This window comes from Peromyscus maniculatus, chromosome 23 (genome assembly GCF_049852395.1).
Source record: "Peromyscus maniculatus bairdii isolate BWxNUB_F1_BW_parent chromosome 23, HU_Pman_BW_mat_3.1, whole genome shotgun sequence".
Taxonomy (NCBI): domain Eukaryota; kingdom Metazoa; phylum Chordata; class Mammalia; order Rodentia; family Cricetidae; genus Peromyscus; species Peromyscus maniculatus.
The window spans coordinates 39577094-39604649 of NC_134874.1; the positions used below are offsets into that span (position 1 = coordinate 39577094).

Here is a 27556-nt window from a genome sequence, read left to right on the forward strand (position 1 = left end):
AGGTCTACAGGATAGCTCATACTATTTTCCATGCTTTAAATTCATCTTACTATAGAAAATTCAGGATGCTATTTTTGAGTTCTTTGTACAACATGATATATTGGACATACTTCTCAGCTATCATGTTTTATGGAGGCAAGTGAGAGGTTTCTCACAATACTACATATTCAAGGAAAAACCTAAAATGTAGTGAAGCCTGCACTCTGATTCGTGGAGAAATCCGAAATCTATGTGAATGAAGGATTCACTGAGAAAAGATGACCAAATTGCACAGATGGTCAAAGTTCAGACTGTTAATAAGAAACCTAATCTCAGCCTTGACATCAAGTTCCTGATTTGCAGTTTATGAATTCAGCATGACTACTGATATTCCCAGGATTAAGACAGACTTTTTTTGGAGTAATTAGACAGGGATGGAATATTGTTAAACAAACGTACATGATTTATAGAAAGAGATATTTAAAACTCCTCTACATCCTGGGAAAGTAAGATTTGCATAGACAGTACTCATTAATAGAGTGTAAGTTGTCCCATTTATTTTGATTGAACCATTCCTGGCTTTTGGGTTATCTGGTCCTTTCACCTTTTTTTTATAGCCAAGCAAGGCTTTTTGTAACATACCATCACACAATAGCATCTTCATTTTATTAAACCATTTAACATACACAATTTAAGTTACCACTCTTTATGTTTTTGAACCCATACATCCTCATTATTTTGGACAGACTTATGGAGAGGTTCTTTATACCCATATTTCATGATTCCCAGCAAGCTTCTTGATTCACCAAAGTTGATCAGAAAGGCTGGATTTCATTGTTCCCTGTATGTACCTCTGATGACCAGCAAAAGAAAACCCCAGCGTTCTTCTGTCAATAGGTTTTCTTCCCTGTCTTCCTACAGACTTTCTGAGTGCAAGAGACACCATGCTGCATGGAAAAATCATTTAAAAGGGTTAATCTCTACCATAGGCATAAGAGACAAAAACACACATGGATCAAATTGAAATAATAGTTATGGGCTAATTTAAGATATAGAGCTAGTTTGCTAGAAGCTTGAGCTATGGCCATGCAATTTTAATTAACATAAACCTCTGTGTGTTTACTTGTAGGATGAGAGTGAAAGAGATTTGTTTTACTCCATGGAGATCCTAAATATTTCCACTGTGCACAGTGTATGTTTTCTGTATAGAGATATTAATCTCTTTACCAAAACCAGGAGCTTTGCTACAACTTTGTCTGCTTCTTTAATTCACCAAGTTTGACCAAAGGTCAAGGCATTCCTTATTTATTTTTATTGGTTCTTTGTGTATTTTGTTAGTGGGTTTTGATGATTTTTTTTCCTCACAATCTAGGGACTCTAGATTTAACCCCTATAGTTATCAGCTTAACTTTATGCCCTAAGTTTCAACCATGAAGTCCATAAGGCTTGTCCATATATGTCTGGATTCTTGGTTAATCCTCTGGAATGCAGTAGAAATATCAGAGATATTTTGCTTAAGAAATTTTATATTTCTTCCTGCTAAGCACGTATCAAATGTCAAAAGCCTGTAATTTCTCAGTGAGTAGTAGATCTTCCTTGCTATCTCTTATCTTAATACAGGGATTTAGTCCTCTCTGTGGTTGCAATGGGCCTGTGCATATTGTCACACTTAATGTGAGTTCATATGTTCAACTGCTTTCTTGTGCACCAAGAAACAGTTTCCTTATAGTAAATCAAGGCCACTGACTCTGACAATTTTCCACTCTTTCACAAGGATCCAGAATCCTTGTAGGAGTTGACGTGAAGTAAATGTCCCACTTAAGACTGATCATTCTCCACAATACAGAATATACATTGCTCATTTTTGTCTCTGTGTTAGTCCTTATCTGCTCCAACGAGAAGCTTCTTTCCATGCTAGTTAAGCATGAGATCACTATTTTTGCAGTTTGGAATGTAACACCTATTTGTTTGGAAAATAAATACTTGAGTATAATGGAGATCACATTGTAAAAACAAATTTGGAAATCAGAAGCTTAAAGAGAATAGGTAATAGTGTTGGTTTCACTTGTGTTGTCTTAAGTAATTGAAAATACAATGCATGAAGTCATGAGTTAGTATTGTGAGATGTTTTGATCACACTCAGACACTCCTGAGACTACCCAATAAAGTTATACCTTGAATCAAGGGGTGGAACCAGTGACTAGCTGAGTGGAATTGGCCTTAGATGAGCCAGCAATTTGGATAGAGAAGATGGACAGGAAGGAAAGTGCCAGGACCAGAGTTTGCATGTTCTACTTTTTCCAGGATGAGGGAAGAGACACCAGGAATCAGAACAAGCAGTACATGAAGAAGAGAGGTAACAGCCACAAACTATGTGGAAGCTTGTAGATTAGTAGAAATGGGTTTAATTTAAGTATAAGAACTAGTTAGGATAAGCCAAAGTTATAGGTTCAACTTTGATAATTAATGAATCTCTGTGTTGTTATATAAGGGCTGGTGGACTGACTAGAATGTACTGTTACATAGTGGCTTATTTTTTCTCAGTGAATCAATTTGGATATATCTTCAGAGATTCACCCAGCATTTTGCACATCATGATTTAAGAACCTGAAAATAATCCTTCACAAAAACAGATGATAATGTGTTGGATTCATATCTCCCTTTGCTGTGACATCTTTTCTGCCCAGATGATCATGAGCTCCATGCAATGGCACTGTTAGTATTTTTGATATTTAATTGAAGGATTAGTATACCCTGATTACAATAATATTATTCTGTTTTTATGTTTTTGTTTACCTTTTGTTTTTTTAGCCTGTGGCATTTTGATGGCATGTCTCTCACCTATTAAAATTAACTTTTGAAAGTGTCTGGACTTTGGGTCTTTTCAAAACTGTAATGAAGTTCAAATTGAGTGTCTTTTGTATTCAATCACATCCTGTACTACTTTCTTCAATATCATTTTCTTTGGGTCTTAGCTTCACATCTTCAGATATGAATCCATGACCTGAAGCAATTGAGAAATCAGGAAAAGAAAAAGCAACCACAGCAGGCTGTGTATGGGAAATGAAGACGAAGAGCAGTACACTAGTGATCTGTATGGGAAATGACAAAATGGGATTGGGTGACTTTAGTTGGGATAGGGAGGGAGGTAAATAATAAGTGGGAAGAAGGGATGCTAAATGAGAGGAAATGTGACAATTTCAATAAGAATCACACTATTAACTCTCTATATAAATATACCTAAAATACATGTAAGTCAATATATATTGGTAAGGTGTTTTGATTTCCGCCATACTGACATATGAATTGTAAATTAACATACATGTGGCAGATCACAGGAGGGGATCATAAGGCCTAGTGATAATATGAAATCCCAAGTATCAGACAATAAAATAAAAATGAGACCAAATCTGTGGCAGTCACATAGAAGAACTGTATGGCTTGTTTTGAGTTACCAAGGAGACTGTTTGCTGAAAAGATTTGACCCAGCACACCCATGTGTACACACATTGCATTGTTCTGTTAATGCTGTAAAACGGAACCAAATACGAGTGTTTAACACATGAGAACTATATTCTCCCACAACCTGAAACACAGAAACTCAAGCTGAAGGTTTCCCTGGATCTGCTGCTACTCTGAACATCTGAATAAAAGTGACTAGGTTTCCCTGAGAGTCAGATCATGATGTCTCAGCAATTCTCGTTTCCATTTTTTTCCATCTTGGCAATTGGTCTTTCCAGCCATATGAGGTCCAACAATAATGACATTATCCACACTGATCAACTCATAAAATTACACATTTTCAATCTAAAGTCATTGGTATCAGTGTTTAGAGGCTTAACAGAGCCATCTGGGAGAAAAAAATCTAGAGTCATATATAACCTTTGTCAAGATAATAAAACTGCAGGCCCCTGTGACAACCAGTAAATGTAATTTTTTTTCAAAACTTGCTCCTTTATTTTCAGATCATTATTGAAGTGTGTGTCAGTACTAGGTTAGAAGCTAGAAGCTATATTCAACTTAGCCACTAAGGTTGTACAAAGTAATAGAATGGAACCTATGTGAAGTTATGGCTAACATGTTGTGTATATTTGCACACATGAAATTAAATTTACAATCATGGCACTTTCTACTCCTAAGATTAACTTCATTTAAAGTATTAAGAATGAACACTTTATACATGATGTATGGTGGATATAAGCTCTTGTTTGTTTCTTTGTTTGTTTATTTATTTATTTGGGGAAAATGGAAGGGGTGTATTCAATACTTCACATTAAAGAAAACATAGTGTCTGAATCTTTTCTCTGGATCTAGGGAGTGATTGGGATTTTATATTAAAGGAATGATTCAACATTGAAAAATCAAACAAAGCACAGTAAGTCTGAGTTCGAAAAGTAAACAGAAAACATAATCTCCCCATTGATTGAGCTATTAATTTGGAATTAGTGAATTCAGCCTATCCGTTTCCCAAGGGGGGGTAAAGAGAAATTTTGAAGTATATGGGAACATGGAAGAAATTTTGGTATGCAAACATGCAAGGTTTGTAGAAAAAGTGTTTTTATATTCCCCCAGGCCATTGACAAGATAGATTGGCATAGGGAATAATCAGTTTTAAAAAGCAGGATGTCCTACTGATTTTCATTGAACTATATCTGGTTGGGACATTTTCCAGAATGTTTTCCTTCTCGTCTCCCTTGGCATCCTCCCTTGCAAGGTCTTTGCATCATCCTGAGTCACTGTCTCATGTAACTTTTGTGATAGAGTGTTCTTGCCAAGTCCATTCAAGAGGAGTCATCACTGGAGTCTTGCTGTTCTGTCTTCCTAGATGAAGTCATGGGGCCTGTGGATAAAGAAGATCCCAAATGAGTTTTGAAACTTGTTTTTATCCTGAGTGCAGGGTCTCAGATGAGAAGTCTCAGGGAAGAAAATTGTCCACAATTCTCCATGGAGTGTAGAAGAGGCTTGTCAAAAATATCTGTGATTAGAGTGATAATGTCAGTCACCAAAACTAGTACAAACTCTTGTGCTCACAAATACTTGAGCTCTATAAGTAGCTGCTGAACACATTGGAATCTGTGTTACACTGTGGTAGACACTTGTATTTTATGATGTTCTCTTGGATTTTTCTTTTCTTGCTCCTGCAGACTCTTGTTACTCTTAATTCCTTTGATGCTTTTCAGTGCGATTTAAAGTCACTAAGTCCTTTACATAGTGATGGAAATGTGATTATTGCTGCACTTTTTTCACTTGTTAATTATTACTGCATGGATATATATGATTCTAGATGTGAAGATGAAAAGCCAATAGAGTAAATGCTTTTAAAATTTATTCCTTTCCAGAATTCGGATTTCATTGTCCTCAACTAAGTTTGCATTCACATGAATTTAACTTTCATTTTCCATCCTGGCATTCCCTCTCCTGTATACACAGAACTCTTTTCCAGGTGTGTCTTCCTTCTGTTCCCTTTTTTCATCCCTCAAAGAAAGAAGGGTTTGTTTTAATTCATGTTATTTAGTAAAGTTGCTTCTCTGAATCTCTCTGCATTCCTCTGCCTTGCCTTTTGTTGTTCATGGGTAAGACATTTTTATGGCTTTTTCCACAGAGACAATGATTTTCAAAAGTTGACACATTGTTTTAGACAGTTGTTAAAGTGTAGTTTTTTTCCCTTTGAGAATATGTAATGCTATTAATTGCAGTGAGTACAGAGTCTTCATATGATGATAGAGTGACAGGGACTGCCTTGCTAGCTGCTGCTGTTTTGGAAGTCAGAATATGAGAACTTGGTTTTGGGATCTCATCTGTTAAAATGATTTCAAATTGAAATATAATTTTTGTGTATAATTCTGATAAGTAATCTTTTAGATTCTGTCATTCTTGCACCATACTCTCCATTTCATTCCAGATTTTCTAATTATTTACATCTGGTATGGGTGTGTTCTGCAAGGCACATAGATATTGTTGGTGACCTCTGCTGGTTGTATCTAGTTTGATGCCAGTTGGATTAGAGGCAATGGCAGACAATGGCAGTAGCATTGAGTGGCCTCTGCTGGAGAGAAATGTCTAAGCAGGAGTCTTTGTGAAGGATGTGGGATTTGTTTTACTCCATGCAGACATTCCTGTAGCCCTAGTATCCACTTATTAAGGTCTGAAATGGGGGAAGATGGTGTGCATTTAATTTAGAACAACACCCTGTAAAATGGGAAAAGCAGAAACAAGGTACAGGTGAGTAGTGAGCAGGTGGACAATTACGAAAGAAGATACATTTAGGTCGTGCTGATACAATTGTGTTTTTGCTGAAACCTGGATACAGTGCTAATTCATCAGTCCTGGGGATATAGAGCAGGAAAAATGATCAGGGAGGCAAAGTTGATAGATATAAGTATGTATTGACAGCTTAGTCTGAAATAGACACAGCAAATGTGGTGACAGAAATCCATTTACAGGAGTGTGCCTATGTGCCCTTATGTGGAATGTGGGTTTCTTTTGTATTTTCCTCTCATGCTTGGTTTTCCTCACATTTTGATTGTATGCACATAGGTATTTTCTTTCTGATAATTGTAACAAAATGTACATGGAATGTGTGGCCAGGAATATATTCATCACTTTAATATTTTTGTGTCTTAATTTCTAATTTTATTTTACTTTCATGCAGTCCTAATTTTTTTTTTAAAAAAAATATATATATATAACTATTTATACTAGGTATATATACATATTACAAGGAAGTATTTCCTTTCAGATGAATGTGTATTAATTCATATGAGCAGGATGGCTAGTTTCCTTGTCAGGTACATTTTTTAAATGTATTTTATGAGTGGACCACAATATCCCCTAAGAGACTCCAAACAGAGAATCTCTCTACTCATCTATGAGCATCATTTTTTAACATTCACTTAAAGGTAAAGCTTACATGACAAGTCAATATGGCATTTGAACAATACAATTACAAGTAGATCTGTTGTGTTCAGAAACTTAAACAAGCAACCCTCTCTCCCATCGGATGATCCCCTCTGGTTACTTAGCTTCTATGGGTCTGTTAATTGTAGTGTAGTTCTCATTTATAGCTAATATCCACTTATAAGTGAGTACATACCATGTTTGTGTTTCTGAGTCTGGGTTAACTCACCCAGGATGACCTTTTCTGGTTCCATCCATTTGCCACAAAATTTCATGATGTTATTTATTTATTTATTTTTTGGTTTTTCAAGACAGGGTTTCTCTGTGTAGCTTTGCGCCTTTCCTGGAACTCACTTGGTAGCCCAGGCTGGCCTCGAACTCAGAGAGATCCGCCTGGCTCTGCCTCCCGAGTGCTGGGATTAAAGGCGTGCGCCACCACCACCCGGCTGATGTTATTTTTTTTAAAACTGAGTAATACTTCATTGTGTTAATGTGCCACAATTTCTTCATACACTCACCAGTTAAAAGGCATCAAGGTTGTTTCTAGTTCATGGCTACTACAAATAAAACTGCTATGAACACAGTTGGACAAAACCCATTGTGATATGGTAGAGCATCCTTTGGGTGTATTTTCTAGGAGTGGTATAGCTGGGTCTTGATCTACAACTATGTTTACCTTCCTGAGAAACCAATATATTGATTTTCAAAGTGGCTGCATAAGTTTTCATTCCCTCCATTATTTTAGGAGTGTTCCTCTAGCTCCACATTCTCACCAGCATGAGCTGTCACTTGAGTTTTTGATCTTAGCCATTTTTACATGTGTAAGATGGATGACCAGTGTTCTTTTTATTTGCATTTGGCTCATGGCTAAGGATGTCGAACATTTCTTTAAGTGATTCTTCGTCAGTTGAGATTCTTCTGTTGAGAACCTCTGTTTAGTTCTGTACCACATTTTTTAATTGGATTTTTTGGTTTCTTAATATTTAGTTTCCTGATTTTAGTATATTTTGGAGATCAGCCCTCTGTCAGATATGGAGTTGCTTAAGATCTTTTCCCATTCTGTAGACTGCTGTTTTGTTCTTTTGACAGTTTCCTTTGCTTTACAGAAGGTTTTCAGTTTCATGGAGAATATATTCCTTGATAGTTTGGACTTCACAATGTTTCTAATTAGGTGCTCTCTTCCCAATAAATGTATTTCATATTACAGGACAAAGATTTGCTTTGTGGTTATTCTAAAATTTCTCACAATTCCTTTCAAATAGGTCCACATTTCTTTTTGTAAACATAAAAATATGAATTTCAAGATTGATCAAAAGCTTTCCGTTCTTAACTTCACTATTCATTTTTTTCATGTATACCCGCAGTCTACAAATATAAGTACTTCATTTCTTCTATTCCATTTACTTTCATTAATAATGTGATCTGCATGTCATTTAAAGTTCCCTGAATTATCAAAGGATTAACCCCCCATTAATTTTTCCAGTCTTTCATGTTATCCTTTTAAGTGATATTCTATCTCCTTTGATTTTTCAATGGAAATGATGTGAATTGAAAAACATTCAGAAATCCATAGTGGACATTTTGTTCTTTTTCTCTTTCTGCTCATGTATCTTAGTTATTGCTCTACACCAATTACTGGAAACAATCAATGCTTAATTTTAGTTTTACATTTACTTGGTGATCAGTGATGTTAAAATTTGTAAAGTAGGTGCTTGCTGTATGAGTTTTTCTTTGGTAGAAGATTAGTTCATGTTATTACCGGTTTGTTGGTTGGAGGCTGTGTTACCTTGATTTAAAACTCCTTCAGTTATCTGAAAATATTTGACATTAGTTCAAGAACATATGGAATGTGTTTTCTCCCATTACATGGTGTTGTGATGACAGTTTTCTTTGGTGTAGAGAATACTATTTTGTCGTTCCATATTCATTTTGTGCTATTTCTTCTTTTGATATCTAAGGCTAATTTGTGTATCACTGGCATTCTCTTCAGTAAGTTCTTGCCTACATTAATGTCTTGACAATTATTAGCTGTGTATTCTCCTATCACATTCAGTGTTTCATGTTTTAAGGTAAGGACTGTGATTATTTTGAATTGATTCCTATACAAGTTGTAGGTAATGGTTGCTTTTCACTCTACTGCATGTTGATACCCAGCCTGTCAGATGCCTTTGTTGTATAGGATCTTTGTTCTGAACTATTCATTTTCCTCCTTGCCTAAAAAATGTTTGGCTGTACCACTGATGTGTAAATGTAATTACAACTATCTAGAAGTACAAGCTTACTCCACTATAATGATTATCATCAAGAAATCTAATCATGTGCATTTGAAAGTCTGTTGGCAAACAGAAATCATTATTTGATATTGGTGTGCATTAAGATGTACAGAGATATTAGGGAAATTGTTTTGGAGGCTCATCAAATTTTTAAAATAGAAATAAAATGACATATGAAACAGTAATTCCACTTCTGGCCTCCAGAAAACTCTACATTCAGTCATGGAGATTTTATATCACTATGAATAATATTCTTATCATTTTTAGTTATTGTTTGGTTTTGTAATTAAAATACATTTTTTAATTTTATTTTTTAATTAACTTTTCAGTATAAAATTAAGTTTATTGCAATATATTTACATAACTAGATACACATTTCTACAAAATATTAACCATTTTTCATGATGAGAACATTCTCTTCTTTTGTTTCATTTTTTACAATTTATTTATTAAATTTAATTTTACATATCAGCCAAGTACTCCCTTGTTTTCCCCCCTTCTACCCCCCCAACCTCACCTCTGCCTTTCCCCCAGCCCACCCCCCATTCCCATCTCCTCCAGGGCAAATACTCCCCTGAGGATTGAGTTCAACCTAGTAGATTCAGTCCAGGCAGGTCCAGTCCTCTCCTCTCAGACTGAGCCAAGTGTCCCTGTATAAGCCCCAGGTTCCAAACTGCCAGTTCATGCACTGAGGACAGATTCTGCTCCCACTGTCTGGATGCCTCCCAAGCAGATCAAGCTAATCAACTTTCTTATTTATCCGGAGGACCTGATCCAGTTGGGGGCTCCTCAGCTATTGGTTCATAGTTCATGTGTCTCCTTTCATTTGTATATTTGTCCCTGTGCTTTTCCCATCCTTGGTCTCAACAATTCTCGCTCATACAAACCCTCCTCTTTCTCACCAATTGAACTCCTGGAGCTCCACCTGGGGCCTGACCGTGGATCTCTGCATCTGGTTCCCTCAGTCATTGGATGGGGTTTCTAGCACGACAATTAGCCAGAAGGACCTGGACAGATGTAATGCAGACACTAAGAGACCATGGATGTCAGCCCAGACTAATATACCCAGCAAAACTTTCAGTCATCATAGATGGAATGAACAAGACATTCCAAGACAAAGCCAGATTTAAACAATACTTACCCACAAACCCAGCCCTACAGAAGCACTAGAAGGAAAATTCCAACCTAAGGAAGTCAGATACAACCTCAAAAACACAGGCAATAGATAAAGCCACAGCAGTAAACCCCAAAGAAGAGAAGTACACACACACTACCACCAAAAAATAACAGGGATGAACAATCACTGGTCATTAATATCCCTTAATATCAATGGACTTAATGCACCTATGAAAAGACATAGGCTTACAGAATGGATACGAAAGCAGGACGCATCTTTCTTTTCTTTTCTAATTCTTCAAATACGTGTGTGTGTGTGTGTGTGTGTGTGTGTGTGTGTGTGTGTGTGTGTTGTGTTTCTTGAATTTGTGAATAAAATATTATAGCATGAATACTTTAGCTTTCAAATTCTCTAAATTTTTTTCTATTTAAAAGAATTGTTTTATTTTTATTCTACAAATGAAGCTTTATTTTATCTCTGTTGCCAGTTTAGTTATTATGTGTGTATTACTACTCAGTGTTTTTTTTAAACTTTTCACATTTGCATGTATACATATAGTACTTTGAATACATGATGTAGAGGATAAAGGTAAATCCCAGGATTAGAAATGTCAAGGCCACATACATATCATGATATATATTCTGGAATTCAGAAGATGTAATGCCAGTGAAGGAATGGACTTGGTAGTGAGGTGGTAGCAAGCAGACTGAAATCAAAGTTTCCTTCTCCCATGTCCTTACATAGGCTTCCATCATATATGAACTGCATTAAAGGAGTGTCTTCCTGCCTAAAGTTCCAGATTAAATACGTGTCTAAAATAACTGGATTAAAAGACTGTTTCGCTACCTCTAAGGTTCAGATTATACATAGCGATGTAGATAACCAAAATTAGCCATTGCAAACCCACCCCTTGCTAAATGAATACACAATGATAACTCCTTTTGATGTGATTTGTATCCAAATGAACAGACCACGAGACATAAGAGGCTTATCAAATTCATCTACTATGTATTGTGAGAATATTCTATCAATGGGGAGGCCTTAAGTAAAATCTGTCTCTTCTCTTTAAGGTCTCAGTGACACCAAATTTCATTCTCATCAAAGTTCTCCATAGAGAACCCATGAATTCATGAGGAATACTTACAGAAAATAAATAAGGTATTTCTGATGAGAGTGCGATGACACAGAGTTAGTCACACTGAAAATTCTTTACTCAGTATGTGTGAAGATAATTTATCATTTCATACATAAATATTCCCCTTCCACCTTTTAAAAATATTGTCAAGTAACCCACTTATCTCTTAAAGTTGTATTAACTATTAAGATGTCCCTCTGTGGTCCTTTTAGTCAATTGAAGGAATGCAAGAGGCTGTTGTCTAATTTAACTAATAGGACAAAATCCCTGTTGGGTCTTCAAACACATATTTATTCATTTATTTGTTTTAATGAGGCTTCATTGGTGAGAAATATCCTTATAATCATTAAAATATTTATTTCTGTATATGCATTCATACGTGTATGCATATATATATATCAAATTTGAAATCACAGATATAACTTATTTGTACATAAAGAATGGAAAATTTCCAATATGAGTAACATATCCTGTTTTAGGAACAATAATATCTTAAAGGTAATGGATAACCTTATGGAATATGAAACATATTGTAGAACTAGAGTTGTGATAGCTATCAAGTAGATATCATTTTGACCATAATTGTATGATTTCACATGTCTTCAACTTAAATGTAGACATTAAATTTATATTTAAAACCTCAGGTAAATTGTTCCAAAGAAGTGTGCAGAAGCATGGTCATTTCTATCTATTTTATCTACTTGGTCAGATTGATTTTATTTAAGATTTCTTTAGGTTTAGTATTACTAACACCAAAATGATCTAGGGAGGGTCAAATCAGAAAATTTACTTAACAGGAACATTTACTCATAATCATTTTGTTATTAAATACATGATATGAACAACAAACCATAATTTCATATGGATAGTCTAGACACAATTAATACAAATGACAAATTCTAATAAACCAAGATTTTATCATGATTGTTGGTTGGGATTAGATTTTTATTTTTTCATTGTAAAAGGGAAACTTAATAGATGAATCTTTAGTCAACATGTTGTTAATTTGGGCAGAAACAAAAGCAAAGTTACAGAGAACAATGGAGCATAAGGGGCAAAGGACATTTTATCTCAATTAGAAGAAAATTAACTTGGACTTTCCAGTCAGAATTAGCAGTGAGACCCAGTAGAGTTTGACATAATAGCACTTTCCTGGCTTCAGCTTGTCTCTCACAAGGCCATTTATGCTTAGAGTCTCGATTGGGACGCATGTTAGGATCTCTTTAGAAGCCAGTAATTATATCATGTATTAACCTATTAATTTCAAAAAACAGAGGAAAATATATTTAAAAATGACAAAAAAACACGATAGAGGTCTGATATTTTCTCCATTGTCATATGTTAAATGGGCATGGGGATCCCATTTGACTCAATGGGACTGTGGCATATAATAGTGGCCACCATTTTGGACTGTCCAAAGTGGTCACATTTACCAAGATGGTGTAGAAGTCACATGGCATATGCATTCTTTATCATACCATTAGCAATGTTAGCAGCCAAGCTACATAGTTGCTTTCATTTGATGAGGATCCTCAAGTCATGTGTTCAATAAACCATGTCATATTTTCTGTTCAAAATGAAGTCAGCTTCAGAGTAATATAATTTCATCTATTATCAGGGCTTTTAAAGCTGTTGTGTAATTCACTTTGTGTGGGAGGTAAGAACATAGTGAAAGAATAAAGAAAGAGGCAGGCAACAGAGGAAAATAAAACAAATAGCACAAAGTACCCAAGAGGGTTTAAGTCATGATTATAGGCTGTTAAAATACAGGAAACTCACTCAGTCATTCTGCTTTTCATTGTATGGCTCTTAGAAAGGAAAGTGGGATGGCAATGGGAGAGAGGAAGGTTGTTCAAAGAGATGTGCATGGGTGTGGGAAGCTATAACCCCTGCCAGGTTCATTTCCAAGATTGCTTGGGGTTGATGCATGTGACACAGGCAGACATCACCATAAGCGTCATTGGTCTTTAATCAGAAGAAATGAAAGGCTGCAGTCTCCATCTATATACAGACAGAGTGAATGTGGTGTGGGAGCCTTGGAGTTTTTATAGTACAGAACAATTAAACCTTAAAGGATGGAAGTGTCCCTCTCCTGGTTATTTCACTAGAGCATCAAAGAATTATGTTTGTGTTTTCCCATCCTAGAGATTCCAAGGTTTATATCAGTCCAGGTCAATGTTCCAGTCCAGAAATTTAATTAAAACATCACTAACCTTATATACCATGACATTGAATCTACAACCATTACCCTGATGACAAAAATTGTTTGTAGATATATAATATTGACAGTATAAAAGCCATTGTTACTATATCATCAGGATGTGACCCAACATCTTACCGAAAGATATGATATGAGTCCCCATCATAAGTATTGGCAATCTTTCTCTTCAGGTTCAAATTGAGGAGCTACCAGTTTTCTTTGGCCTTCATATTTGCCATTGAGGAGATCAACAGGAACACTCACATTTTACCCAACACATCTCTAGGATTTGAGCTCTATAATGTCGTAAACAATCACCTGGATATTCTGCAGGAAACTTTACATTTCCTCATAGGAATGAGAATAAATATCCCCAATTACACATGTAGAAGGGAGAACAAGCCTGCTGCTTTACTTACAGGAACATCATGGGAAACGTCTATACAAATTGGGAGACTACTGAATCTTTACAAATATCCACAGGTGAGGTACATGACTATGAGGGAACAAGAAACTCATATTAAACTGGAGACATTTCAGGTGTTTTCAAATGTAAAAAAGTGAGGCTGTGACTTTCATCTATTGGAGAATAAATCAGGCATTTGTTTATGTCCTTATATACTTTGCTTACGAGAGAGAAGAGAAAGAGGGTGAAGCTTATAGTCTGTGTTTAGAAAAATCTGTTTCTTGTGATGAATTCTTCATAAATGTCTCCAGAGAAAGGATGGGAGTTTAAAATACCACGAGCATAAGTCTATACCAATCCAAAGTGTCAACTCTGGTATAAGACTGTATTCTATGTCAATCTTTTCACTCTTGTTTCCTATTTGAAATTTTCTTTAGATTACTTTTGGGCGATTTGACACTATCCTAAGTGACAGAGGCCAGTTTTCTTCTCTCTACCAGACAGCACCCAGGGACATATTTCTGTCACATGGCATTGTGATTTTGATGGTTCATTTCAGCTGGACCTGGGTGGGACTGGTTCTCATAGATGACCACAATGCAGCTGAGATTCTATCCAACTTGAGAGGAGAGATGGATAGAAACAGAGTGTGTGTAGCTTTTGTAGAATTGATTCCATTCAACTGGATAAACACTGTTTTTAAATCCAGAACAATGCATCCACAGATCCTGAAATCATCTGCAAATGTGGTTATCATTTACGATGTCACTAAATCTTTATATGCTCTAATAATATATATAAGTATACATTCAAGTGCTTGGAAAGTCTGGATCATTAAGTCACAATGGGAAGTAACTACTGATGTTCCTTATTTCATATTTGATCCATTCCATGGTAGTCTCATTTTTGCACAACACCATGCTGAGATTTCTGATTTTAGGAAGTTTATCCAGACATACAACCCTTCCAAATATCCAGGAGATCATATCCTTGCTCTTCTTTGGAACACATATTTCAATTGCTCCTTTTCTGGACCTGATTGTAAAAGTTTGGTTAACTGTCTACCCAATGCTTCTTTGGAAATGTTGCCTGGAAATGCTTTGGAAATGGACATGAGCGAAGAGAGTTACAATGTATATAATTCTGTATATGCTGTGGCTCACAGTCTCCATGAGATGACTGTCAAACAAGTAGAAATCCACCATCATAGCAATGGGGCGGTAAATACCTATCCTTGGGAGGTAATTTCTCTCTTTCTGTATATTTTATACATAGCCCTGTGACATAGTGAGGTTTCTGAAAGAACACACTACATGATTGTATACAGTGGCAGGTTTTACAAAAAAGTGCCTGAGAGACTGTATAAAATTCATCATCTAGAAGTCTTTGCAGACACATGTGTTATTGTTCATGATGAATGGGTGGTAATAAGAATGTTTAAATGTGTGTATCTCATCATCTACTTTGTGTTACAATTAACATCAGATCTTGCTATCCCCAATTGAAACCCCATTATTTTTAAGCATATTTCAGAACAGAAATAGGAGAATTAAATCCTAAATCGTCAAATGCTATTACATCCTTAAAGTTTAAATTCTGAATTTATGGTTATGATTCCTAACTGACCATTTTATTACATTTTGAACATGAACACCCCAATTGACAAACTGAAACTTTGAGCAGATTGCTTAAATATTTGGATATAGCTAGCACTTCAAGGTTTTGTAATTTGTGTGAATTAACATTCATGGAGTAAATATTTTTGTTTGTCTACTTGTTATTGTGTAAGCATATGTGAATTCTTTCTTTTGAAATAATAGTCTAGAAACCTGATATGTTCAACTTTAGTCTTCATCCATTAAAATGTTGATAGCTTGGTATAGCTTGCAATTAATGTTAGGGATTTGGGACACTGAGAACTATACCTTCATTGGATTCTGTTGAGCCTTTCTGGGAATAAATTTATCATAAAGTTCTGCATTTCTTCTAGGTACACCCATATCTCAAGAATATCCATTTCAAAAATGGTGCTGAAAAACTTATGGTTTTGGATTCACAAAGGATATTTGATTCAGACTATGATATTCTCAACCTCTGGAATTTTCCAGATGGTCTCAGACAAAAGATAAAAGTTGGAACATTTTCTCCAAATGCTCCACAGGGCCAAGAACTGTTTCTGTCTGACCATATGGTACAGTGGGGTATAAGATTTGCAGAGGTGAGCCGGGCATTGGTGGCGCACGCCTTTAATCCCAGCACTCGGGAGGCAGAGCCAGGCGGATCTCTGTGAGTTCGAGGCCAGCCTGGGCTACCAAGTGAGCTCCAGGAAAGGCACAAAGCTACACAGAGAAACCCTGTCTCGAAAAACCAAAAAAAAAAAAAAAAAAAAAAAAAAAAAAAAAAAAAAAGATTTGCAGAGGTGGGCTGGATCTTATCTCATTGTTTTGATCCTTATGTCAATAGAGATGTGTTTGTGGATGTAAGATTGTTAGTTTCTTACTGAATGCCCATCTACATGCCCCAAACTACTGACATTTGAGAAAGTTTTTGTTGCCTTATACAGCATGTGATTGTTTGTTTTCCAAACTTTTATCTTTGGATACATTTTTCCAATAATAAATACAGTGTCTATTTATTAAGTTTTCTTTCCTGACCTGAAACCACCTGTCATGAGTAGTAATTTGACTCCCAGATTAGGAAATATCAGGACATGATCATTTTGCTTTTATCACCTGGCAATGCACTGTAGCATGGAGGGCACATGTACATGGGTTAATTACATATCTTCCTGATGATAAAAGAGACAATTTGTCAAACAACCAAAAAAATATAGGCTGACATAACTTAAAAACATTGATTTGTTGTTCACACTTGGCGTGAGCAGTTCATAATGATTCAGGCTATCATGGCAGGAACCGGAGAAAGTAAGTCATGTTGTATCTCCAGTCAGAAAGTAGACAGATGTGAACACTCTCTTCTCATACTTTTTTCATTTTTTTCTGTCCTTAACTACATCCAATGAAATGGAATACCTAGTTATTGAATATGTCTTTCCACTTCAAATACCTTAATGTAGATCATCTCTCAAAGAAAGTCACAGAGAGAAGTTTATATACTAACTGAGTCCTGTCTAGTAAACAAATGTGACTTAACCATGACCATTGGGAAACAATGATACTCTCACACCCGCCATCATAAAGTATACAACAAGAAGAGGATGGCATTACACTTGCCCATTTAAACGTATACTCAGTTAGCAAACATCTTTTTTTGCCAAAACTCTTATTTTTCACAATTGTTCAGTTTTCTATTTTCTCTAGGCCATTATTTAAACACAATGATCTTCATGTATATACTATATTGAAATTAGAAGCATCAAAACAAGAATCTGCAAAGAATAATTATAAAACCTTGCCATCTCATTGTCCAATATTGAGAAATAATATTTTTTTTTGTTTTAAAACTATACACTCCTTATTATTTCCTTTTCACTATTTAATTCCCAGGTTCCTCACTCTGTGTGCAGTGAGAGCTGTGTTCCTGGATTCAGGAAATCACCCCAGGAGGGCAAGGCTGCCTGCTGCTATGATTGCACTCATTGTCCAGACAATGCAATTTCCAATGAGACAGGTAAGTGTCAGTCTAACTGGGGTATTCCTACCTCTCCTCAGTGTTCTGCAATTTCTAAGCTGAGAAGTTCTGGGAAGGAAAAGTAGAGATAAGTCCTGTGGTTTTTTTCACTTAGAAGTAAAAATAATGTGGTTCATTTTATCATCATTTTAAATGGTGCTCAGGCTGTTGAATCTCTTACTCGATACATATATTTGATCCACTGGAGCCATTGTTCCTTTCAGAGAACAAATTTACCAGTCACAGAATAGTCTGCTTTATTTCACCATGGCATTTAACACACACACACACACACACACACACACACACACACACACACACACACGCACACACACACAGGCACACACACACACATGCATACACATGCATAGGCACACACACATGCACACACAAACACACACATTATAAATACTGAATTTTCTTACATTTCAAATCATATTTAGTTCATGATTGGCAGATATTTAAGGATCGGACCCTTATGCCACACATTGCATAATTTCAGTCATGGTTCTAGGTTTATCAGATGTGATCAGAAAGATCATATTTGATTTACCTGTGGACATGTTTTAATATGTTTTGTTTTAGAATCTTTTTCCTTTTGTTTTATCTGTGAGTGTTTTGCCTGCATAGATGTATGTTCACATGTATATGCTTAGTGCACATGAAAGTTAGAAGAGGGTTGCAGAAATCCTGGAGATGGAGGCACAGAGAGCATTGATATTTCTGTGGGTGCTTGAAACTGAAACTAGGTCCTCCTTAAGAGTAATAGTATCCTGAACCACAGAACCATTTATCTACCTTCATATTTTGGTTTCTAGTAAAATAACATTCAACGTTCCCTTAAAGTGTATCTTTCTTCCCATTTTTCCTCCATCCCCATATGAGTATTAAAAATTCAAGCACTGTAACGTCCATGGATTGGGATATGCTTCCATAACATAGATATTAAATCTAAAACTTGTTGTGGACCAGACTATAACCACTAGGGAAGTATGTCAATAACCTATTATGAGAATCTTTTATTGAACACAATTATTTTAAATCAATAGTTGCTATGTATCATGAATTTGAATCTAGATTTGTATAACTTCTGTGTTAATTTGATTAACATAAGCTAAAGGATGTAGTAAGTACTAATTGATTCATTGTATACAATTGTCTCTGTTTTTAAACAAGTTAATGGAAGCATTATTAGACCCAGAAGAGGTAAATGATAGGACAATGGCTCATGAAAACTATTTGAAATGGCCTATCATGACTTCTGGAATGATGCTATTGTGAATAAGTGATGCATAAATGCAAACCCTTGATCTTTTAACAAGGTAGGGCACTAAATTTGAAGAACCCTTTTTTCCAGGAATAGGTGGACAAAGTAGAGGAACTTTATGTCAGAATATATAAAAGACAAGAAAATAGGCATAAGACAATTGAGAACACTGAATGTTCAAAGCACACACAAACACAATGTTGAATATGGAGAGGAAGTTAACGAGGATTCCTCAACATTAATGTCTAGTGAGAATTTTTCTTATATTAATTGGAATACTTTGAGTAACATAATGTTTTTCCTGAAGACGCAGATGTCTTTACTTTATAAAGATAGAAACTAGAAATTTTTGGTGGCTTTAATTTGCTAAATTTAAAACATGCATATTGAGACTGACTATACAGACCATCAAAGTCTTAATGCAAAGTATAGGTACTCTATATACATGGTAAGTTCATGAACATGCTAATTTTATTCATTGGAGGAAACTAAAAACATCAATATCAAATGCATGTTTGTAGTTTAAGGAGACACTTTAAATTATTATAAGAAAGAAGAAAATACAACATAAATGTTAATATTTCAAAATAATGAATCCTAAACTTCAAATCCTATAGAGTGAGTTGTATTTATATTTTAAAATTCATATTTAAATCTTTATTGAATGTGTATCATGACTTATGTACCTTGTGCATTTACAAAATAATATATGGGGTTGTGCAGATGTATCATTCGTCATTTGTTGGAAAACAATAGAAATAAACACATGGAATATAACAGAGACAAATTTCCTCAGGAGTGTGAGCACAACAGGAAGCACATCTGGAAGAAACAAATAAAACGCTGATAATGGAGTAAAAGATGCTACAGAGTCTACCAGAAAGATGAATTCCATAGATTTTTAATTAGAATTTTCAACACCAATTAAACTGCAAATTTCACTTTGCAAAAATATCAAGTATTTTAATTGAAGTTATGTAATGGAAATATTTTAATGAAAATATGTAATGAATAGATTGACATTGTATCTTTTGAATTCAAGATGAAACATAAATTATAATGATAAAGTATTACAAAACTTATTCCATGATCATCTAAGACTAAGCCCAGAGTTTCATGTCTATCTGTTCAACAGATATTTTCTCCCTGGGAATGATTAAACAGATTCACAAGGGGATTTTTTCCATCTTTTATGAATCTAATAATTCTCATTCCCACAAGAATTATCAGAGAATGAACAGTTTGAAGAATTCAATAAATTCAATGTAAACAGATAAGTTTTGATATTAGGACTGAGAAAAACATTAAAAGAAAGACATACCAAAGCATGTAATTTTTACTTAACTCACATGAAAACGTCACACAAGGGAATACAGAAAGAGGTGATGATATGATCAAGTTAGGCTTATGTAATTTAATTCAATAGTTTATGGCAATATAAAAATACAAATTATCACTTAATTGAAAATATATTTAAATATAACAATGAAAAGGACAGACTTATCAGTATCGATGTGGAATGGTTGATTAGATCTCATTTGGTAATCATCACTATTTAACATTTATTTACTTGAGTCTGAAACATGAAAAGGAAATGTGGGCAACTGCCAGAGAGCTGGTGCTGAGAAGTGGCTTGAGATAAAATGAGAAACTGTGCAGAGACTTGTCAGTATCGATGTGGAATGGTTGATTAGATATCATTTGGTAATCACCACCATTGAATGGTAATCATCACTATTGAACACTTGTTTACTTGAGTCTCAAACATGAAAAGGATATGAGGGCAACTGCCAGAGAGCTGGTGCTGGGAAGTGGCTTGAGATAAAATGAGAAACTGTGCAGAGATTCACAATAACTTTAATTCCTCAGTAGATATGGATCATTGTGTGAGGTGTCCAGAAAGTCAATATGCAAACACAGAGCAGAACGACTGCCTCCAGAAAGCAGTGAATTTTCTGTCTTATGAAGACCCTTTGGGGAAGGCACTCACCTACTTGGCCCTGGGCTTCTCTGCCCTAACAGCTGGTGTTCTTGGTATCTTTGTGAAGTACCACCACACTCCCATTGTCAAGGCCAACAATCAGGCTCTCTCTTACATCCTGCTCATCACTCTGATCTTCTGTTTTCTGTGTCCATTGCTCTTCATTGGCCATCCCAACACAGCAACCTGTATCCTGCAGCAATACACATTTGCAGTTTTATTCACAGTGGCTCACTCCACAGTCTTGGCCAAAACTGTTACTGTGGTTCTGGCTTTCAAGATCACATTGCCAGGGAGACTGATAAGGTGGATAATGATATCCAGGTCTACTAATCTTATCATTCCTGTCTGCACTCTTATCCAACTTGTGATCTGTGGAATTTGGGTGAGCACCTCTCCTCCCTTTATTGACTCAGATGCTTACACTGAACATGGCCACATAATTATTCTATGCAACAAGGGCTCCACTCTTGCCTTTCATTCTGTCCTGGCATACCTCTGCTCCATGGCACTTGGGAGCTACACTATGGCTTACCTGTCCAGGAACCTGCCTGACACATTCAATGAAGCCAAGTTCATCAGTTTCAGCATGTTGGTGTTCTTCAGTGTGTGGGTCACCTTCCTCCCTGTCTACCACAGCACCAGGGGGAAAATCACTGTGGCCATAGAAGTCTTCTCTATTTTGGCTTCCAGTGCAGGTCTCCTAGGTTGCATCTTTATCCCTAAGTGCCATATTATTTTGTTCAAACCACATAGAAATGTGCTTCATCATGTTAGGAACAAAGGACATTTTAAAGGAAAAGTCAATTTTACGGCATAGTCCATGTTTTTCTTATTATAGAGAAGTCTTCCATCTTGTTTATCACCCAGGTTTCAGTTGTCACAGATAAAATAGTGATTTAAGATTTTATATGTTTTGATTTCTTTTATTGATAAAATCCATCTTTATTCTCTCAATTCTAATATTATTTACAAATTTCTCTAAATTAGAAAGTTGAATTCATAAAAAATTATTGTGCTCTCTATATTAAATGAGAGATGAATGAGATGTGTATGTATTCTTCACCTCTTCAACACTGTGCAACTTTAACGTTATAACACCACATGATATCATACATTTCCATGTTTTTTTATGCCCTTGTTAGGTTTCCTGGATTCATCAAGCTTACAGTTCATGTATGATGCTTCTATGAAGAAAAGCACATATTAAAAAATTAATACACTTTTGACAGGAAGGAATTACTACCTTTTTTAATTGCATAATGAGCTGTGTAGTGAGTAGAACACAGACCAATACATTTTTAAATTATAGGCTAATGTCAGATTTGAGTTAATCAAGTACTTATTCAAGAAGTCAATTACATAAAGTTTATGTTAAATCTACAAACATTGTTCAACTCTCTGCTATAAATGGTACTGTACAACTTGTCTTCGCATCTAATTTGACACACATACCTAAACATTTTCTGTACTCAGCCATTCACAGTTCTTCATTTTTGATAAACTGCCCTATATTCTTTCAGCTGAAACTCTGTATTGTGTGACTATTGTACATTTATGAGGACCCATTCTTCTACATTTTATCAACATGTCATAACTGATACATAAGTTTTTGGGAACAACTTTTATGACTCTTATTTTTAGTCTAATGTATATTTATATAAACGTGAAAGACATCACATGCTGTATGCCTTGTATCTTGTTATTTATCAGTAATCAGTCTTTTTATAGTTTACAAGTTGTAAAATTTGAAGAATAAAATAGAGGCTAAATTATGTGAATCACTATATTTAAGTTGCAAACAAACCAGATTCCATCATTGAAAACTTGTTCATCAGGGTAACTTTTTTTTCCGAGACAGGGTTTCTGTGTGTAGTTTTGTGCCTTTCCTGTGACTCACTTGGTAGCCCAGGCTGGCCTCAAACTCAAAGAGATCCGCCTGCCTCTGCCTCCCAATTGCTGGGATTAAAGGCGTGTGCCACCACCGACTGGCTTCTTTTTTTTTTTTTTTTTTTTTTTTTTGGAATGGGTAACGTTTCAAAATATATTTTCTTGTACAATATGTGGTGAACATGGTTTGTAACCCAAGATCCTCCTTAAATGCCCACCCACCCCACTTCATGACATCTTTTTTCTCCATTTTGAAAACAAACTAAGAAAAACATTCAACTAGAGTAAAACAAAACAAATAAAAACAAACAATGACAGAACAATCTAAAGTATGTAGAATACATGTTAAACTTAACACACACACACACACACACACACACACACACACACACACATTCTCACACAGGTGTCCGGCTTGCAAGGCATTGTAGTGCTGTAGTGTCATAGAGATTCATGCAGCAACCAACCAATATCTGATTTGACTTAAGGTTGACTTAAGGTCCACACCATGAATTGGAAAACATACCTGACACTGTTTCATGGCCATGCTCCTGAAGTTAGACAATAAATGGACCTAGAATAATACCAAGTACTACAGTTCTACCAGAGGAATATAACAATAAAATGACTCCTAGTGACATTCTGATATATAACAGTGCCTTCCTTAATTATTATCAGAGAGGCTTCCTCCTGCAGCAGATGAGAGAAAATATAGAGTTCCACAGCCAGGCATTATGCTAAAAGTGATAGACATTGTTGGGACCTAAACTGTGTGCCTCCCTCTAGGTCCTCTGCTCAGGGCACATGGAACATTGTGGCAGATGAGGCAGAAAAAATGTACGAGGCAGAAGGAATACAAGACACTAAGAGAAAAAGCCATTGACATCAACAAGACAGATGCACATATGATCTAACAGAGATGAAAGCAACATCAACAGGGCCTGCTCTTGTCTGTCCCAGATGAGGTCCTTCAGCTAAAAGGGGAATGTACACATTCCTCTATTCCTAGCACAGTATCTATTTCTAATTACTAACCAATTATCAATGAAGGTCTAGTTTTCTCTATGAGAGTCTCACTGGTGAAACCCAAACTACTTCTAAGTATAGACTGTAAAACTAGCGTTAGATTGCCAACAGAAAACAAACTCAGTGGTATGGTGATATTTTATTTGTATTAAAATATTATTTGTATGCCGGGGGTCAGAGCTATTAGCAAGCCATAGAAAAGCAGGGCAGTGGTGGCGTACACTTGTAATCCCAGCACTTGGTAGGCAGAGCTAGGTAAGTCTCTGTGTGTTCAGGGATACAGCCAGTATTGGATACACATGCCTTTAATCTCAATACCAATCGTAGAAAACCTGGAGGTCTATACAGACAGGCCGTGACAAGGCCTGTGGTTGGGTTTACAACCAATAGAAGGCAGAACAGAAACACTATAAAAACACAGACACACAGGAAGTAGCTCTGGTTCAGAGAGGTAGGAGCACCGCAGGAGGAATGGTAAGGTTTTAGCTCTTAGCTCTGACCTCTTGGCTTTCTTCTTTGCTTGTTCTCTGTTTCTTATTTAATAAGACGGTTGGTTACATCTACATAAGTCTATGAATAAATATATATAAATAATACATATGGTAATTTCTCATCTAACTTAATGGTCCTCATAAGAGCAATAGAGTACCTAAAAATTATAAACACCTGACATGGGAAACAAATTTCTGAGTTGTTGTCCAAGAATCTTCTAAAATACTAGATTTTATGTTCCTCCTGCTAAAAAGAACATTTGTTTTAGAAATAACACCCAGAGACCCTGAGGTAAAACTATTCTGAAAATCTCCCTAAAGTTTTGCTCCAGTATAAGAGAAGTTGTTATATAAAGTTCAAAGGGTAAAATGGTAAATAAGGAATTCTGACTGCAGAAGAAAGAGTTTCCCCTAGGGAAGAAAACACAGCTTTACAGAAAGAACTGGAAACAGGACACATTTAAAATGGAAGGATGTAAGTAGAATGAGGTAGAAGGGTACTCCAAGGATGTCTAAATGATTAGAAAATGGAGAGTAGAACCAATAAAATCCAACCTCCTGCATAAGTATTCTAAGTGAACCCATTATTTTATAAGATAATTAATATACAAATTAATGTGAACTCAGATGCAGTCTGACACAAGTTCATAGTTCTGCATCCCAATTTCTATGATCTCTCTCATATCAATTTTCCACATTTTTCAAAATGTGGAAATTTCCACATTTTTCTCCTGAATCTAATGAAAATGCAAGGTGTTTTGATTTCTATCATACTGATGTGAATTGTAAGTTAAACATACATGTGACAGATCTGAAGAAGAGATGATAAGTCCTAGTGATAATATAAAATCCCAAGTATCAGACAATAAAATAAAAATAAGAATGCAACACATTGAGGGCCACAATATATCACCCTTTCCCCCTTTTCTTGTCTAATAAAAAATAAAAAAATAAAAAATTTATATCTAATATAAGAATAACTATACAATAACAACAATATCTGTATACAATATATACAAGCAATAAATACATTAACAGTGCCTAGTCCATTTGCATTTGACAAATTCAGAGAGAAACTTCATTATCTATCCTATTTAATGAGCCCAAAATGCTCAAATTACTTTCCATCCTAACTTATATTACCAACAGAAAATATCTTTTATGTCTTTCAAACTCACACATTTTACATCTCATATTGAGTTTCTTTTGTGAAATTGTTATCAAGGAAAACTGTTCCTAAAACTATCCAATCTTCAACTCTCTCAGAGACCTGAGAAGGAAATATTACCTAGTAAAACAGGAAGTGCAAACAAGTGACTCCCCAAAAATGTGAGTTATGACAGAAACAGCCAGCTTCCTAGACAGTCACCTGAGGTCTCTCTGCAATAATGTGGCATCATATTTGTCTAACAGGCTTAGAATATCTGACAGACTCATTTGTGAAGCAAGATGTACGCAGTGCCTACAACTTGATCATACAATCAGTGCAAGTGTTCCATGTACCAGATAAACATGAATTCTGCCAGTGTCCTGTCATGATTCAGGATTTTAAATACTGGTAATTGCAGATATTTTTGGAATTTGGCTTACTGTTCTTTTCAAATTGTGGGTGGCTTCATCTCCTTTATTAAATGCCAGTCTACCATTGAGAGGCCAGACTTCATCAGCATAGATTCTTACAAGAATAACTGTTCCAGCTACTGTTCCACTATACACCAGGATCCATCTGCCCACTGCCTGTTCAGCTGCCTTGGAAGAAAGGGACACTGCTCCTTTTCTGGATTGCAAAGCCACTTCAGCGATGGTGCCATATTGCTCTGATCTCTGAGGACACCTGTTGCGAAAAGTGCAACCACACATGTCTTCATAAGGATTGGCTGTCCTTTGTTTTGTGTCCTGCTTTTTCATATTGAATTGCTGTCAGCAATCAATGTGAGGGCGCTTTCTTGCTTAGCTGTTAACTTTTGCCACAGTGAAAGTAAACTCCATGTGGAGGTTCTTCAATGCCCATATCTTCTCTAAAGTAGTCGGTGCTGCCAGGAGCAGATTTGTCTCATTATCATAAAAAAGAAAAAAAATCCATGTTATAAAATTATTTTAAATACCATATTATGTAGATCTCTTAAGGGTTTGAAGATGACCTGCCTATTGAATATACATCTCTTTTTGACCATGAAAACATACCAAATATGACTACAAGCTCAATTGTAACATCTAACTACTAACTTTCATTTCTTTATATCCCAATCATTGGTAATAATAACTTTCAAGTATTATCAAATTGCATTACATTGTTAAATGAACTGTATAGTTACAATATCCTCAAGAAGGTTAGAAATATATGTACAATATATCAATCTCAAATTGGCATCAATATACATAACTTTTATAGGATATACAAAAATCCAATCCAATGTAAAATATATAAAACTTGTAGTTGCTTTCTAAGATAAGATTCAATAATCTACCTTTTTATCTTATCATATCTACAAAATTCAACCTCAGATTTGAAGCAATATACATAATATGTATATATACACAAACATCTAATCCAATGTAAAATATTTAAAACTAGTAGTTACGTTTTAAAAGTAGATTCAATAATCTACCTTTTTATCTATATCATATCTATACCCTCTCTTTTTTGTTTTTGGAGTAAATACAATAATCTTACCTTTATTCTATCATTTGTATAACTTTTTTCAGAGTAGATTCACTGGTCTACCTCTTATCTGTATCCTCTTTTTTCTTTTTCTTTTTTTAAAAATAAGAACCTTACATCTAACCTCCATTGTTCAGTATTTTTCCTGATCAATAACAATAACAACTTGTAACCAACCATTCTAGACAATGACAATTATCCAAAACACACTGAAAGACAAAACACTACCTGCCCCACCTCTTTGGAATATGGACATTGTGTTCTCAAAATTGCTTCCTGCACTATAGGTGTGATGACATCTTTAGGGGATCCTGAAAACAAAAGTTTTGGATTAATTGTCAAGTCCTGGGAGAGGTAGCTTTGTCATATGTTGTCCAGCCTCTGCATAATGCAAAAGTACAGGGCTTCTATCAAATCCTTGCTTGATTAATCTGTGAAGCTGGATCACCTCAGCTTGCCATCTGAAAATTGTCCTGAGGAGTTTGTAGTCCAAAGCTGATCTTTGGGTATTTTTATCATCTTAGTGTTATTATTATTATTGTCCATCTGGAATCGTCAAACAACAACAACAACAACAACAACAACAACAAACCCCAAAAAAT

At 35.5% G+C, this 27556-nt stretch overlaps 1 pseudogene; it reads left to right on the plus strand.

Annotated features, from left to right (window-relative positions):
* The first annotated feature begins 4486 nt into the window (after positions 1-4486).
* Positions 4487-27556, plus strand: part of LOC143270422 (vomeronasal type-2 receptor 116-like) — a 78172-nt pseudogene continuing 55102 nt past the window's right edge.